Source organism: Panicum hallii, chromosome 7, assembly GCF_002211085.1.
Source record: "Panicum hallii strain FIL2 chromosome 7, PHallii_v3.1, whole genome shotgun sequence".
In the NCBI taxonomy this organism is placed as follows: Eukaryota; Viridiplantae; Streptophyta; class Magnoliopsida; order Poales; family Poaceae; genus Panicum; species Panicum hallii.
In genome coordinates, this window is record NC_038048.1 from 27,892,774 (window position 1) to 27,910,155 (window position 17,382).

A 17,382-nucleotide genomic window follows, 5' to 3' on the forward strand; every position below is an offset into this window, starting at 1 on the left:
AGGTTCACTAAGTGTCTTCTTCAATGGCGTTCTGCATTTGGTTACCATTGATTTTACGGTAGTGGCCGTAAACGTGGAGGTGGAATCGTGGTGGGTGGTGCTTCTGCCCGATGATGAGCTTCAGAACTGGGATTGCTACGAGGCCTGGGATCCTTGTTTTCTCGGCCGATACAAAGGAAACTTGTGTTATATAAATGAGTGCTATTTTGATACTGACATAGCAATCTGGTTTCTTGAGGACTACGCTGCAGATGAATGGGTCCTGAAGCATCGGGTGAGCATTCAACTGATGACTGAAAACATAGCTACTCCAGCCAGAAGCGGCTGCTACAATTTGATCACAATTCATCCACACTGCAATTGGATTCTCTATGTTACTGGCTGTGACAAGACACTAATGGCATATGACATGGAACGTGATGAAGTGCATGTTATCCAAAATCTTGGGTCAGGCTGTATCCTGCCATGTATTCCATATGTTCCTTTCTACGGAAGTCATTGACTGATTGACACATGAGCACTGACTACATATGCCACTTCATAGTATCTATTTGCGGAGGACACTAGTAATGTTGCTCAATACTGGAGATTCCGTGTATCCTCCGTTATGCAGCTTATCATATTCAGAGCTTAGATTTATCACATCTTATTTTATTGGATATTTGCTTTGGGTGATATAGGTCATCAAAATAAGTACCTGATGTAGATACAACACCCAACAGCTTAGCAGAGTTATCAGGATATCATAGTTCACTTTTGCTGGATCATTATGTTCATGTGAATAATGAATATGAAAGATCATTTGGTTTCTTTGTATGCTTACCCAAAGTTAGTTTTTGCTACATGATAATAATATTTGCTTCTTTAAAGGAATAGTTACACTGTTTGTCTAATCTTTTTTTTTGTCAAAAAAATCACCACTCACTATAGTTGCAGACAAGGGGTTATGACATATAGGTGGATACTAGGATAGTTTCTTGAGATTTTTATTTTTATATTTTTTATATGGCCCAGATGACTTGTTCCAAAAATCTCCTGAATAGAATATTTTAGATCTAACTTGAGATGCCAGCTTTTCAGTGCGCCCCGGTGTTCTCCAGCCAGGTCAACAGCATGTGGAGTTCATGTTTCCGTTCTTGAATGGTTGCTATGTACTCTCCTCTAGCTATATTTTTATTTGACTGGAAAGTTGTATATTACATAGGAGTGCCAATTTCAGCTAAGGATATTCTAGTAATTCATTATTGTTTTTATAAGACCGATCATGTTCATGATTTGTGGGACCAAGATAAATTTGCCTGATTTGATTACTTGGTAAGATTCCATTGACTAGCCATCTGTATAGCTATGATTGACATGTTATTACTAGGATAAACTAGACTGCATTAAGGTTGAGTATGTCTATCGGTTCTTTTGGGTGGTGGCATCTGGCATTACCTAATTGCATCGGAAGAGGAGAAATTCAGTAGTCTAGATGACCTGTGGATACACAAATCTGCAAAACAGAGAACAGAAATTCAGTCGAGAAATCTTGCAGTAATACGTCCGGGACATGAGTAAATGCATATATATGTCAACACGATTTGGTCTTACAGCTGCTGCCTTTGATTTTGCGGTTATTAAAATGTGTTCAGAGAAGGAAAATATTAACTAAACTTGCAATGGTTACAACACGAGCGAGGCTTCTCATCCTCGCGTGTCTACAATGCAGAGGCTCTTCATCAGGACACCAGATGATGAAGCATTGGGCAAGGTAAGGGGGGAAATGCTTATCTATTGTTTCTTGGATTTCTGCTGTTGGAAAATGATAACCGTGAGCTGGATTCTATTAACCCCATGTTACATCTCGTGATGTCACTTCTAAGCCAGGAGCTGTTGAGGCAGCCAAGTGTAACCAAATAGATGGTTCATGGTGTTAGGTCGGGTGTCCAGAATTCCACATACTTCTTATTCCTACACTCTTCATTTCTTTTCGATAAGGACACTCTTCATTTGGAGGAGGATTTTTTCTCTCCCTTTTTTCGAAACTAGTGTATGGTGAAGGCCAGCATCATCAAACTAGATTAGTAGAAGGCCTCAAAGCTCGACTGTCTCCTTATATATACAGCTATCCGTGGCGAGATTTGAAGTGATTCGTAATTGCCAGTACTATTCGCATAAAACCATATCTGGTGATACAGTGGATATTTACTCATTTAGCATCTGATCTTCAACTTTTGGTACCTGCAAACTACTGTGATAGGATCCTGTGCAATAATGTGCTTCCCAGGCTGGAACCTTGCATTGCAACCGAGTATGGGATAGGGAGGGAAATCAGTCGGCCCCAATTCTTGGGTGCCTGCTAGCTAGTTTCTCTTTCCTTTCAGGCAACGGCGTGTGGTGGATAAGAGTTTCCTTCTTGATTTGATTTGGATGTATGTTGGTCTTGTTGTCGAGAATCAGCGCAGGAGGCTCGAGCAAGCAATCCCTGCTCTATCATTAGGGTGGTCCTCCTGAAATCGTACTGGGCTGAAACCGTTTAGCTCTGATGCCGTGCGGGTTGGTTTGGTTTTTTCTGCCAACCCGTGCAGAACCGTGTTTGAACAGGCTACTCTAGGGCCCTCTGACCAAAGAATCCGAACGCTAACCACAACACTAATCTGGATACCAGCGCGGAGGCCTTCAGCAAAGTAGAGGAAGCAATTGCAGTGGTAATCGGCAAGGTTGAGCACACGCTTGGCAAAGAGCAGCCGCAACGGTGGTGATCTTGCTTGGGGAGATGAAAAAAAGAATGAAGGATCCATGACTGTTGGATTCAAATCATCGTGTAAATCTGAAAGTGTCCAGTCATGTCCCGTGCCCACAGGCGACGATCGTCGAGCCATGGGACGGTAGATCATCGGAAACAATCCCATGGCCGCTGGCAATGATGCCGCAGTGCGAGGTCAAGTCTGCTGGTGGAGTTATCTTCCTCAGGTGAAGAAAAGGATCCAATTTCTATTGCATAATTTTTTCAATATAATCCTTTCTGAGTACAAGCCCTCTCCTATTTTACATTCTTTTTTTTTTCAAACACACATTGATATATATGGGCACCGTCCATAGTCCTATTTGCAAGGTATTTGCAAGTAGCCATAGTTCCTGCTCTTTTCTTGTGCCTGGGTGTGACGTTACCTACCCACCCTGCAAAAAAACTGTGTCCTCAAGCAGAGGAATTGGAAGCGGTCCCATGATTCGAAAAACTAGAAATCCGTTTAGGAGTACATAAAGAGCTCCCAATTCAGTACCAATTTGAAAAAAAAAGTCTCATGCAACGGTTGAATGAAACATAACTACTCCACCTGGTATTTTGATCACAATCGATCCACACCGCAATTGGTTTGTGTATGACCGCAATTGGTTTGTGTATGGGCCTGTTTAGTCCCGTAGCTGTAAACGTAAAAAACTTTTTGCAAAGGAATCTTGCTAATTTAATGTACTAAATGAAGTCTATTTACAAAACTTTTTGCACAGATGGGTTGTAAATCGCGAGACGAATCTAATGATGCTAATTAATCCATGATTAAGCAATAATTAGCGGATGGTTACTGTAGTATCACTGTTGCAAATATGGATTAAGTAGGCTCGTTAGATTCGTCTCGCGATTTACAGCCCATCCATGCAAAAAGTTTTGTAAATAGACTTCATTTAGTACTTCAAATTAGCAAGATTCCTTTGAAAATTTTACGTTTACGACTTTTTTTGCGTTTACAGCCTGTGAACTAAACAAGACCTATCTTACTGGCTGTGATTTTGTGACAATACACTAAAGGGATACAACCATTGATATAACAGAATGTTAGGAAGGAATAAGGGATATTTATTGCCTCTCTGCTATGAATTCCATGCTCATTAATTGCATCAGGACACAGCGAGCTAGTGGTTCACAAAGAAGCTCATCGTACTTGGGATGCCTGCTATGTTGTTTTTATTTGGTACTCTGTTTTTTTCAAAGTTAGGCCCCGTTAAGATCGCTTCCAAATGTTATAATTTTTACACTCTCTCTCCATCACATCAATTTTGGGACACATGTATGGAGCAGTAAATGTATGTAAAAAAATAACTAATTGCACAGTTTAATTGTACATCACGAGACGAATCTTTTAAGCCTAGTTAGACCATGATTAGATAAAATTTGTCAAATACAAACGAAAACGCTACAGTAGCAAAAAGTTCCAAATGTTATACAAATTTGCAATCTAAACGTGGCCTTAGTATCTTAGCACTTTGTACCTTAACTTATAGGTCTGGTGGTCCCTTCCATAAAATTTGCACGACTATTAAAGCAGCTATTTAATTATTTTTATTTTTTCCCACCTGGGTACTGTTTGGGCCCGGCCCTACCCGTGCCCGGATTAGTCCTGATCCATGACCGATCCATATCCATCTAGGAAGCAGCTGCTGACCGGCCTCATCCTCAATCTCACGTTCATCTTCAACCTAAATCTCCCTGCACCACGTCCCTCACCCTGCCTCACGTGAAGCTGACTGGCCATAGCTGCTGACGGCAGGCGGCAAGAAAGCCGCCTTGCTGCCAGCCGCCGCCGCGGCATTAGGCATCCGGAGGGACGGCCGCCGGCACTTCCCTCGCGCGTCCCCTTCCCTCGCCGATCCGATTTCGTCGGGTCTCGTGCATCACCCCGATCCGATTTCGTCGGGCGCGGCGGCACCTCCCTGTGTCCCTTGCGATTTCAGACCCGTCCCTGATCCGCCTACAGGAGGATGAGCGGACGGAGTGCGGCAGCACTTGAAGGCGACAACATTCCTCAGCAGCGGCGCCTTCCAGGTATCTACCTCATGTCCTCGTCCTCTGTCCAGTATGCTCCATTGCAAGTAGATACTGTGCTTCTGTTCGTTACATATCATGTTTGAGATCTCAATCGGAACATGAGACAACATTGTAGTAGTTTCTGCTGCAGATCCTATCTTTAGTAAATTCAAGTTTTGCCTCTATGACATAAACGAGTTAGAACTCTATTGGGAAAATGCTGTTGGAAATGTTAATGTTGCAGGCTGTTTTGATTGTGTGATCATAATGAATTTGTTTACCCATGAATTGGTGTTTATCTATTGGAGTTTTGGCGTGATTTGAATTGCATGTTAGAGAAATTTACCAAGTGTAGCTTAGGCCCGATCTTCCGATAGGTACTATAGATTTAATTGGTGGAGATTGGCGATCCGGGCTTCTAATCAGACACGATTCGAACCCCTGCAACCGTTACACCGCTGCTTCGTTGGTTATCAACCAAAAACAACTCGATTGACCTCGTCAAAAAGGCTTTTCCTTGCAAGCGAATCGAAGAACACAAGCAAGAAAGGGTAAACTCGCAATCTGAAATTACATATGTATATCACACAAAGAAGAAGATGGGGTTCAAGATCTGATCACAAAAGGACTAACCGCCATAGTGGTGAAGAATAAGAACGGGGGACTTGATTAACAGCAAAAGGACTCGATGTCCCAGTTACAATGAAGATGTCTGTTTCTAAATGGAAAACTAGAACTAAATAAAATCCAAACTATAATATGGTGGTTGCTACTAAATATACGAGGGTTAGGTCGTGGATGACCCCCTGGATGCGCCCCTATGGGCGTCAACACGATACACGGACCAACGGCCCAAAAGATGGTGGCGCAACACCCTGATAGATTTTGGAAGTCCACTTGTTTCGACGATTCCTGTCGACTCATATGGAATTTTGATGTGGGACCGGTGCCATTGGAAGCTCTATAGAATTCCCTTTCCATTCATATAAAAAACATCCAAAACAGACTGCATATGTGATCTGGGCGTTATTTTTTGTGTGTGCTACTCCTCGACTCCGAGGTGGGCTCGAATTTGAATTGCTTTGGGCCTCCACCTTGGCGACTTGAAGTAAATTAGCCTTAAGCCTCATTCTTGACTTAGCCATACTTGCTGGACTCCTTCTCCATGCCATGAACCAATCATGATCGTATGTATGAGTGTCATGTCCTCATCATCCTCCCCTTCTTGATGAAAAGTCATTCTCGATGTCGATTGTGCGCTAAATTGATCCTGCACAACACAATGGAAAACAAAATTGTAAAAACAAAGGGAACTGAAATAACTGTGAGGAGGAATGTGACCATATTTCCAAATTTTGTAATGTGTCATCACGCACAAAAATTGCAGCAAGCATGTAGGCTCCTTGGTCGGAATGTACACGTTGTTTGTCAATACTATCATGCAAAAGATTAGTACTAACAAGAGGTAGCATAGGAGTAGATGGCATATGAATATTAGCAGCGATATTGGAGCTATTTAGTTGATTACACGATATTGGAGCTATTTAGTTGATTACAATCTTGCACGACAAAAGAAGAATCCATATTGCTTCTAATGTAAACGCGTTGTATCATGTATTGTCCGTTGTTATTATATTTGCCAACAACATGATATGCATGTCTAGAAAACCATGACAAATCAGCATATCCAAAAAGTCTCTCCTCTAAAAAACTTAGATTACACAATATATCAAATTCAATGTAACCCAAAATATTTAAAAAAGATAATAACTGCAGCTCATCTTTATCACTGGCAATATGAATAACATGTCTACTTTTAGCACAAGTGTTGGGTTCCAAAACACATATAGCATGATTATTCATTGGTACAACATAAGCATTATCACAAAATTTATCTTTATCACAAGGAATAGAAAGTGAGTCATGTTGTGACAAACATGAATCAAGAGAAGGTTCCACTAACAATTGCTCTATGATAGCATGATTTATGGAAAAATTCAGCATATCAAGATAATTCTTACCTTCCGTGAATGTAGCACCATGGGCATTACCTATATTCTCAGTTTCAGCAGGAATGATAGGTGCATTGTAATGATAGGTGCATTGTGAAGCGATGGTTCTGAATTTGCACATGAGGTTGTGAGCTCCTCAATTTCTTTCACATTATCCTTATCCTCTTGTGTTTGTTCATAATCCTGCAAAACGTTAGGCATAGCAAGAGATACAACAATAGACTGATTCTCTAACTGATGCACCTCATTATATGAGTTAATTATATGAGATAGATTAGCAAAAGTTTCTCTCATAAGAAATTTTATATCATCCCAAGTTTGAGGTTTATCTGATGGACTTACGGTCTTCCACCAAGTTAAAGCAGAATCTCGCAAGACGTTAGTTGCATTCTTAACTTTTCTCCTTGCACACATAAAACGATTAGCAAATATTTTATCTATGGCTATTTTCCACTAAATATACTCATCAGCACCTATGCTATCATAAGTTGGTGGATATGAACAACCTGTTATTGTTAGAAGACAGCAAACGATAATATAAAGTATTATCCCTATCAACTAGCAACTACTGAGACTGGGAGATGGAATAGTGGACTGCAATATCTCAAGCGGCTTACCACTATCTTGCAAATGTTCTTGCCAAAACCAATAGGGCAGCACAATCCGTTGTAAGCTTGAGTGTAACAGTTGCAAGGTGAACCTGTACTGATCAGAAGTATATGTGGAGCTTTGGGTAGGCACAATATGGTAGCAAGAAATATCAAAAATTCAATTCAGAATTGCAAGGTTGAAAAGTAGTTCCAAGCTAGTCTATGTCGCCAGCCTAAGCTCGTCCTGGACCTAGTTCAAGCACACAATAATACAACTCACCAGTCACCACAGGACCTCAAAAGGAAGCAAGCACTTCTGAATTTTTTTATTCTTCTTTTCTTTCTTTTATTTATTGGTGCGGCTTTTTTTCCTCTCTTTTTTTCTGCACCTTTACCTTTTTCTTTGTTTTTTCTCTCTATCTTTCCACGTAGCTGACCTTTTTCCTTGATTCAAAAGCAACTAGTACAACCAGAAACAGATGGGAACACTTTTCGTTAACAAATTAGCACGAAGACCAACTCAAGCAATAGAATCAAAGTGCTAAACAGTAACACATAGAGTCACGACTTGACTGATCCACAAACTTAACAGACGAATACAATGACAAGGCGAGGGACTAAAATTCAGAAAAGCAAACTGAACTGAAAAATTGTGGAGCACCAAAGGGTTATAGGACAGCGGAATTATTTTTTTAGGGATTTTGTAGACTTTAGGTAATGAAAACAAGATGAATCTAAAGGGCACACGATAATATACCTCACGGTTAACCTGAATCCTGATACCACTTGATGTAGCACTGGTCTGATCTTCCGATAGGTATGATAGATTTGATTGGTGGAGAACTCGACGTTGGCGATCCAGGCTTCTAATTAGACACGGTTCGAACCTCTGCAACCGTTACACCATTGCTCCATTGGTTATCAACCAAGCATAACTCGATTGACCTGCAAGCGAATCGAAGAACACAAGCAAGAAAGGGTAAACTCGCAATCTGAAATTGCAGATGTATATGAAGCAAAGAACAAGATGCAGTTCAAGCTCTGATCACAAAAGGACTAATCGCCACAGTGGTGAAGAATAATAATGGGCACCCTGATTCACAGCAAAATGACTCGACATTATAGTTATAATGAAGATATCTGTTTCTCAATGGAAAATTAGAACTAAACAAAACTTAAACTCTAATATGGTAGTGGCTACTGAATATATGAGGGTTAGGTCGTGGATGACCCCCTGGATGCGCCCCTATGGGCTTCAAGACGATACACGGGTCAATGGCCCAAAAGACAGTGGTGCAACACCTTGACAAATTCTGAAAGTCCACTTGTTTTGACGATTCCTGTCGACCCAGATGTAATTTTGATGTGGTACCCGTTCCATTGGAAGTTCTACAAAATTCTCTTTCCATCCATATAAAGAACGTGCAAAACGGACTCCGTATGCGACCTGGGCGTTATTTTTTGTGCGTGCTGCTTCTGGACTCCGAGGTGGGCTCGAACTTGTATTCCTTTGGGCCTCCACCTTGGCAACTCGAACTGAATTAGCGTTGAGCCTCCTTCTTGACTTGGACACACTTGCTGGACTCCTTCTCCATGCCATGCACCAATCATGGTCGTATGCACGAGTGTCATGTCCTCATCATCACCTCAGAGGAAATATGATTGGTTGTGTCTAGTAGCTGTATTATCATGGTGGTCTAGGTTTCTTCAGGGAAAAAAAGGACACTTGAAATTTGCCCTTTACATCTCGTTGGATGTAGACAGTTTATTATCTCATCTTTTGGAATCAACCACGAATTTTCTTTTATGATGTACCCAATTCTTGTCAATTCTATGAGTGTGAAAGCCTTTCTGATTGCAACACTGATTTATTTTTTTTATTTTTTTTTGAGATAGAGACTCCTATTATGAGAAAACAACTTATAAATTTTTACGGTTGTGTTCAGTCAAGGCAGGCAATAGAAAGGCACAAGCAACTGATCATACAGGTTCCAACAAAAAAGTTCGTTGTATGCGAGATCTATTATGATTTAATGTCCGAAACGTGTCAGGATGATAATAAAATTACTGTATATCAATCTAATAGTTTGCATTGAGTTTTCTTTGCAGCTAAACAATCTTATGGCAGGTAGGATGCTGCAATACAATATGTAAATGCAAAGTACTCGTCCAAAAAATTTGAGACACAACCAATATTCAAGCATCAAACTCTTGGTATACCGGCAAAAGATATGACATGCCTTACCCTTCCTCCTGGTATTAAAGATGATGACAAGTTTGTGGCATGCAATGTAAGTTTTTATTTCTGAACGTGAGCTGAAAAGAATGGTGTTGGTCGGGTTTGCATGCACAAAGAGACCGAAATACTTGAAGGTGTGCCTCTGATGAAAGGCAAATGAAAAGAGACACTTCTGAAGCTCCTAAGAGCTACTCAGGCCAAACTTCATAAAGGGGCACATGCTCTGCACCACTTAAGATCAAGAACTAGCTGGGGGCATGAATTGTGAAAGATTTGTATGCATGTGGATGAAAATTGTACAGCATATGTTTCCCAGATGTATATTTTCTTATCATGTTTGAGATGGATGGTTTAACATTAAATGCAGCTATACAGAGGCACACAAATAATAAATCCTGCTATCAAAATGACCCAACTTAAGGAAAATGTATGTCCCATGCTCAATATCCCTGATACACAACCCTTGTATGAGGTTGATTACATTTTCCCTTCATTCAAGCCACGAACCATCTCCTATCAAATCTCTAATCTAACTAAGGCTCCTAATAGACTGATTCTCTAACAAACCCTTATAGAAACTAACGGATGCTGATGAACCTGCTCTTCACAGTCAGATCCTTCTTCTTGCTCTTCTTCCACATGTTGTCAAGCACCATACAGTTGGGATCAAAAGCACAAACACGACCAATCGGCTTCTTGTAGATGTGGCAGTTGTGACTTGTGAGCACCTGAACACATTCAAATTTAGAGTTTTAAGCTTTGTTGATAAATACACACAAATGGCAGCAGTACACCCCAATCATCTTAAGTCTGTACTAAAAAATTCTCTATTTGTTAGAAGAGTAACATAACAACAATATTGATTGCCCTGTTCATCACCACAATCCTTCCTGATTTGTTTGTGACAGCCAATGCATTTTCATTACTTTGGAATACATACTGAGATGTCGATCTTCATGTTTTCAGTTAGATCAAACAACAATTCCTTCTGATATTTTCCGATGGACTAATTTGTTGCTGGTGGACTACAACTAACCAATTTAACCTCGAAGTAAAAAAGGTTACAGAAGTAAAAAAGTAAAATTACTGCATAGGATTGCTTCCCTTACGTATCAACAAGAAAACTAAAAATCGTGAATCAAGCTAACATTCTCTCTAAAGAAGTAAGCACACAGATCCAGAGCAGCGTTTCTTCTAAAATTACCTGATGGACTAATTTGTTGCTGATGGATTACAACTAACCAAATTAACCTGCCTAGGGACAGTTCTGACATTATTCGATCAGGCACCTCAATCTGTAATCCCACCCATGAGATGCACTTAAATTCTTCAACAATTCTCATGAGATACAGTTCATATGCCTACATGGGCCAGAGAGGAATGCTAACGAGGGATCATGACAGGAGATATCTACCCGGATTGCACCACCGCGCCGAAGTGCTGCCGGCTTCATCCGCTTACTCATCGGAACTGCGCCTCCCCTTTGGATGAAAATGGATTGGGGTGAGACAGGTGCTGCTTCAAAGGTCGGGGGCGGGGGAGTGGTACAACCGGCGGCCACTGTGTTGAGGCCGTCCCTCGCTGTTGACCGCTGCTAGCCGCCGCCGCTGCCAACAAAATTGGATCAGGGATGGGGCGGGTGCAATGGCGCTAGTCGTGGTCGATGGAGCAGGCGAACCGACAGCCTCAGTGTCAAGGCCGGCCGTCATCGTCGACATCTGCTACCTGTCGCTGCGGATGCTCGCTGCCGCTGCTGCCAACAAAATTGGATCTTTGTTTTTTTGAGAAAACCAACAAAATTGGATCAGGGATGCGGCGAGTGCTGCGGTGCTGATCACGGTTGGAAAGAGCGGGCGAAGCAGCAGCCATGGTGTTGAGGCCGTCCCCACCGTCATGACAGTCACTCCAGTGCTGCGCGCCGCCACCGTGAATGCCCGCCGTCGCCGTCCGTCCCCACAGTGGCGGACGCAGGACAACAAACTAGGTGGGGGCGAAGAAGACCGGTCACGACAATCTCCTCATTTACGTATACAAACAAGAATAAAATTAGAGCTGCTCTAATTACGTAAACGTGAGGCTGCGAGGAAATAATCTAACCTCGATCGCGGATTGGGGTCGACGGACGGCGATCTGCTGTGAATTGTGCTGAATTGGGAGATTCAGTGCCTTTTTTTTTGTTTTGGGGGGGGGGGGGGGGGCGCTCGAACGGCGGGGCGGGGGGGCCTTCTGCGGGCAGGCGCCTGGCGGCGCTCGACCGGGGGGGGGGGGGGCAGCGTCTACGGGCTGCGCTCGAACGGCGGGGCGGGCGGGGGGCCTTCTGCAGGCGGGCGCCCCCGGCGGCGCTCGACCGGGGGGGAGCTCCTGCGGGCGGGACGGGCGGCGCTGGGGGGGGAGGAGGGGCTCTCCGCGCGGGCGGCGCTCAGCGGGGGCGCCGGGGGGGGGGGGGGGGGGGGGCGGCTGGCGGCGCGGGGGTCGGGGGAGGCCGGGAGTGGGCGGGGCGGGGGGTTTGGGGCCGGGCTGGCTGGGTGGGGGGGGGTGGGGCGGGGGGCGAAGTGCCGCCGGATGGTGGGCCGAGGATGGGCCGTGGGCGGGACCGCGGGAAAGAAGTGGGCCGGGTGGTCTGCTGGGCCAAATTTAGCATAAGAGACTGTTTCGCCCCACTTGTTTAATTTTTTTCTAATTTTGCAGTGCACCAAAAGGATCTCAAAATTTGAGGTGGGGCGATGGCCCACCTTGCCCCCACTGTGGGTCCGCCCCTGCGTCCCCACACCTCGCGACGAAAAACTAAAATGCAAAACACTCTATCGGAAGGTTACCTTAAAACATGTGGGCTGGATCATGTGGATCGGCATGGATCGGGCTTGCTTAGGGCAGGGGTACGGCCGGGCCCAAACAATACCACACGGGAAAAAGTAAAATTAATTGTTTTGTTGCTTTAGATGCGTGCAAATTTTATGGAAGGATTCCAGAGCAAAACTCTTCATTTAATTATTAGAAGTAACATGAAGAGTTCACAAACAAAACTAGCCTGCAAAGGAGGAGGATAGAAGGGTTTGTCTCGCTGTGCTATTTTGCACCTAAAACCATCTGCTGCCAACCAGTCGAACCTAGCTGCTGCCCAGGAGGCCAAGACTATCCTTCTGCCCGAATGTGTTGGGCTAACTGTTATATGAATGTTGATACCCTGAGCCCAATCTCACATAGCAGATGTTCTAGATGATGGTGTTGATCTAATTCAGGCATCTTTGAATCAGGAAACTAAACCGAATTATAAGATTCAGGATCCGTTTGCTCCCATGCTTCCCATTCCTAGGCATTTCCCTCTATGTTTTGGTGAGAAAATTTGTGGTTTTTCTTCTCATGACCCGCTGAAGGAACGATAAGGCCATTAACATTGGAGTAGAAGGCTAAAAGCCGCCCATATATATGGCTTTGCAATGGAAGAATGGTAGCATCTATAGACCATATCTAGTAGTACTGTGATAGAATCATGTACAATAATGCACCACAAACACGAGTTGTACCTATGCAGGTGCGTCATTGTTTGCGCATGTACTTTGTGGTCAGGCAGGGGAGTCATAGGTGGTTTATTTAGACTGAAACTATGTAAGGAAAATGGCTCATTAAGATATTAATTGTGATTTTGGTGATTCACTAGTAATATAGTCATTGGGACTAACATATTTGCGTAGATTTTTTAGATTCCATGGATGAAGTCCAAATCATAACAAGACCATCCGAACCAAGTGATCCAAATCATATCAACTGCAAAATTATGGGCCAGCTTTGTAGAGCTCCAACTGATCCTGATTCTCTATGGGAGCTGATTCTCTAAGAGAAGTGATTCTGTGGCTGAAGGAGATTCTCTTTGATTCTCTAGTATAAACTCTTAAAATTAGGATGGAGAATCACTTCACAGAATCAGAAGAAGCTACTTTTTTTAGCTCCCAGCCTCTTAATTCATTTCAAAAAATCACCCCACAGAATCAGCAGAGAATCACTTCTCTCTGAAAAACTGTTTGGCAGAGCTCTTGCTGGATTCAGCAGAGAATCAGCTCTGGGAGCTCTGCCAAACTGGCCCTATATAGTAAAAATCTAGAGATAGAATAATTTTAGGGTGATCCAAATAACAGCTAATCACGTCCGTTGTACCTGATGATCCGACACCTTTGAAATTATAAGGAGTGGATCAATGCTCTGAATAGAAAGCAAGGTCAGGGGCGTCGGACTAACACAAACCATTATGCAGAGAAGATGTCAAGCGATAGAAGGTTTCATAAGTTTTTCTTTTCAGTGCTGGATGAACTGACGTACCATCGGACTAAGCATCAGATCAATAACGCAAGCAAAAGAAGATAGTGGGCAGGCGGGCCAACAACTATATGGACAAAAAGGGGTACCAGATGAATTGATATGTACCCTCGCAGTGCACTGGATCATACATATTGAAGAAGACATTTAGGCACCATAGTGCTAAGAGATCATATATCCAAAGCTTTAGCACATGCTTAGAAAGTGTTAGTGCTAGGTATAGAAAAAAAGGTTGAGCAAGGTGTTGCTGTCTTGTGCTTGATTCTAGGAGTGAAACAACCTTGTGCATCGGCTCCTTCGAGTCCTAGTGACTCGCTGGCGTATCATCGATCCTCCGGCTTGGTCTGGAGCGGTGACAACGATCATGTACGGGGATGAGAAGACCCCTTCTTTGATGAAAAAGCTCCATAGTGAAGATGATATCAAGGTAACAAGTGGAAGGGAGTGGTCAGCCTCCCCTTGTGGCAAGCTTCTCATCTGGCTCGGCCAGATTTTTTCCGCAACATGGATTCGGAGCTTGTTTTGTGTAAGCTAATTAATTCTAGCTAGCAGGACCAGCTCCTTTTGCTTGGTCGTCTTGTGTTGACAAGCTGAGATCTCTCCTCTGTTTCTGATACATCTCTCTACTACTCGCATTTCATTGGCATTTCATTGTGTCGTCGCAGCCCTTGTCATTCGTCACAAATGACCGTTTTGGCTCTACGATCACTATGGCTCCCTGATGCCTCCGAGGCCCAAGCTATATGTTTACGACGCATGGAGCTGCCACACATGCCATGCGACCAAGGCTGGGAAGTGAAAGCCGGTCAAGTGGTCACGCACGAACTCAAACCTGAATTCAAGACGGGGTTATTTATCACTTCAGGTGATAAAATAACCACCCAGCGCCAGAAGAAGGCAAGCCGTCTTCCTTCCTCAACCACACCGCCGTCCATGATCTTCGACGCCTTGCCCCCGCGCCGCTGTCCTTCTTTGGCTCCGGCAGCTCCCGCCGCCCGCCGCCGTCCATGGTCTTTGACGCCTCGCACCCGCACCGCCATCCTTTTATCAAACCTGGGGCCACAGAACTGCACACATAGCATACACATTCTAGGATAAGAGATGGAATATGGTCCATATCCTACACCAGTTGTAACTACTCGTACAGGAGTAGAACTGGTCGGAACAGAAGGAAACTATTTAGGTAGCACTCAGGTAGGACTCCTAAGCTCGTATTTGGCTAGGATTTCCATGTAACCTTGTCCCCCAGACTATATAAGGGTGGGCAGGGACCCCCTCCAAACATCACACCATCTAAGGCAATACAAACTACCACACAGGACGTAGGGTATTACGCTCTCGACGGTCCGAACCTGTTTAAAGTTTTATGTTCCTTGCACCTTTGAGTTCTTGATCTCGGCGACACCCCACCTACAAACTACCACCTCGGGGGTATCCCCTCGGTAGGCTTGGAGGTTAAACACCGACAGCTGGCGCGCTAGGTAGGGGTGTTCATCGAGCATCCATCGGTGGAACTAGATGGCATCTTTCAACTTCACCAGCGCCATGCTCGACGAGGGTACAACTTTCATCTTGGGCATATGGGTTTGCGTTGCTGACGGCGCGGGCAGCTTCTATTGGCACCTTGTTGATGACATGAAGTCGGAGGTGTCTGCAGTAGCTTAATGTAGCGATCTCGACGAGTTCATCGACAACCTCGTTAAGATGCTGCTCCTGACCTAGCTAGGGAGATCGAGGAGGAGTTCACTGTCGATGCGACTTCAACTTGTGCTGCACCAGGACTTCTCAGGTCGGATTGAATCCAATCTGAGGAAGAGCGTACCTGACTCCTATTCGAGTTATGCAATGCGGCTTCTATCTACTAGGAGCTCACTCAATCCAAGTTCATGTCCGCATTGAAAGAGGACCTCGATAACCTACTCAAGATCGGAGATGAGGGAGCCACTGCCTGTCGTGGGGCCCCCATTTTTGACAAGTATTCGGACTCGGATGATGACTCCAAAACCTCTCCGGGTTGTCATCTGGGCCTGACCATAACCGCAACACCATAGGACCGGTTCGTGTACTAGAAGGGCATGGAGCCCTCCGAGCTTCTAGAATCCGACTCTCACCTTGTAGCCTTCACACAAGAACTGCCTTTTCAGGAAGGCAAGCCCCTCTCTCCCATCATAGAGGAGGAAGAGGGTGGGACAGTACTCGTCGACTACAGCTCTAGCGGAGACTTTTCTACGCAACGACACGTCTACATGGCCTCGCTCCACGAGCGTGATGACGACGATGAACTAGGAAGAGAGTATGATGACAAACTACTCGCGGACATCTCCGCCGACGAGCGCATGGCGGATGCTCCTCAAGACAAAGATGAGGAGCACATAAGGATCCGAAGGATCAAGAACACCAAACGTGCCAAGCATAGGCAGAACGCAGAAGCCCGTGCACGGAACCCACCTCACCGCATAAACCTCGACGGTGCCTTCGCTGCAGCCGATGATCGCCAGTACAACACGCCAATCGGGAATATCGCTGAAGCAGCTTTATTAATTCAGCGGTTACCCAAAACCCGAAGACCGAGAGACTGCTGCAACTAATGCAACGCGCCATCATTCAACTAGACCAGCGGGACCCCATGCCGCCGCTACAGTGCACCCGCTCAAGATTGGAGCGTCACGAGAGCTCCATCCCCCATGTTAGTCGTACCCTAGGAGGAGGACCCGACCCTCAAGGTAATGACAACCGCCACCACAACCAAGACAATCGGAGTGGCCACAGACACCGCACGCCTAGCAATCTGCACACGGCCACGCTGACCGAGAAATCCAACGGCCTCCGCAACAGTCAGACAACCATTAGGTCACAAGGCTCCAAGCTGGCGGTCACTCTGCGGGAGGCCACGACCACCACGGAAACCTCCGCGACTTGCCTACAGTTGACCTAAGGCAGAAGATCAATGAAGGTCGTGATGCTCGAGATGTCATCGACTCAAGGCGCCATGAGCGCGGTAGTGACCATGCGACGTCGACGATAGTGATTGTTTCCTAGCTTTCACTCGCAACATCACCTCCCATGACTCCCCAAGGGAGTTCAAGCCAGTCGGCATCACCAAGTACGATGGCAAATAAGACCCACGACAGTGGATTCGCTACACTCCACCGCCATTGAAGTGTCGGGCGGCTCCAACATGACCAAAGTTATCTACTTTTCGATGGGGCTGGAATCCGCACCGCTCACTTGGCTTGAAAGCCTCAAGCCAGACACCATCGACTCCTGGGAGGACCTGAAGAAAACTTTCATCGACAACTTCCAGGGTTCCATGCTCCGTGTAGGTACCCGCCATGACTTGTTACAAGTCAAACAGGAGGAGAACGAGACCCTGAGTTCCAACACCATGCGCTACTTCAAGATGCGCGCCACCATTGCCAACATCACCAACGAGGACATCATCCA

At 44.8% G+C, this 17,382-nt stretch overlaps 1 long non-coding RNA gene across 2 annotated transcripts; it reads left to right on the plus strand.

Annotated features, from left to right (window-relative positions):
* Window positions 1-4,417: 4,417 nt before the first annotated feature.
* LOC112898880 lies at window positions 4,418-9,984 on the plus strand. 2 transcript variants are annotated; one of them, XR_003229945.1, is made up of 2 exons: window positions 4,418-4,804; window positions 9,335-9,984. It is a non-coding gene; the product is annotated as an uncharacterized LOC112898880 (long non-coding RNA). The 2 variants fall into 2 exon arrangements; XR_003229946.1 differs by having other exon boundaries at window positions 9,517-9,984.
* The last annotated feature ends 7,398 nt before the right edge of the window (window positions 9,985-17,382 follow it).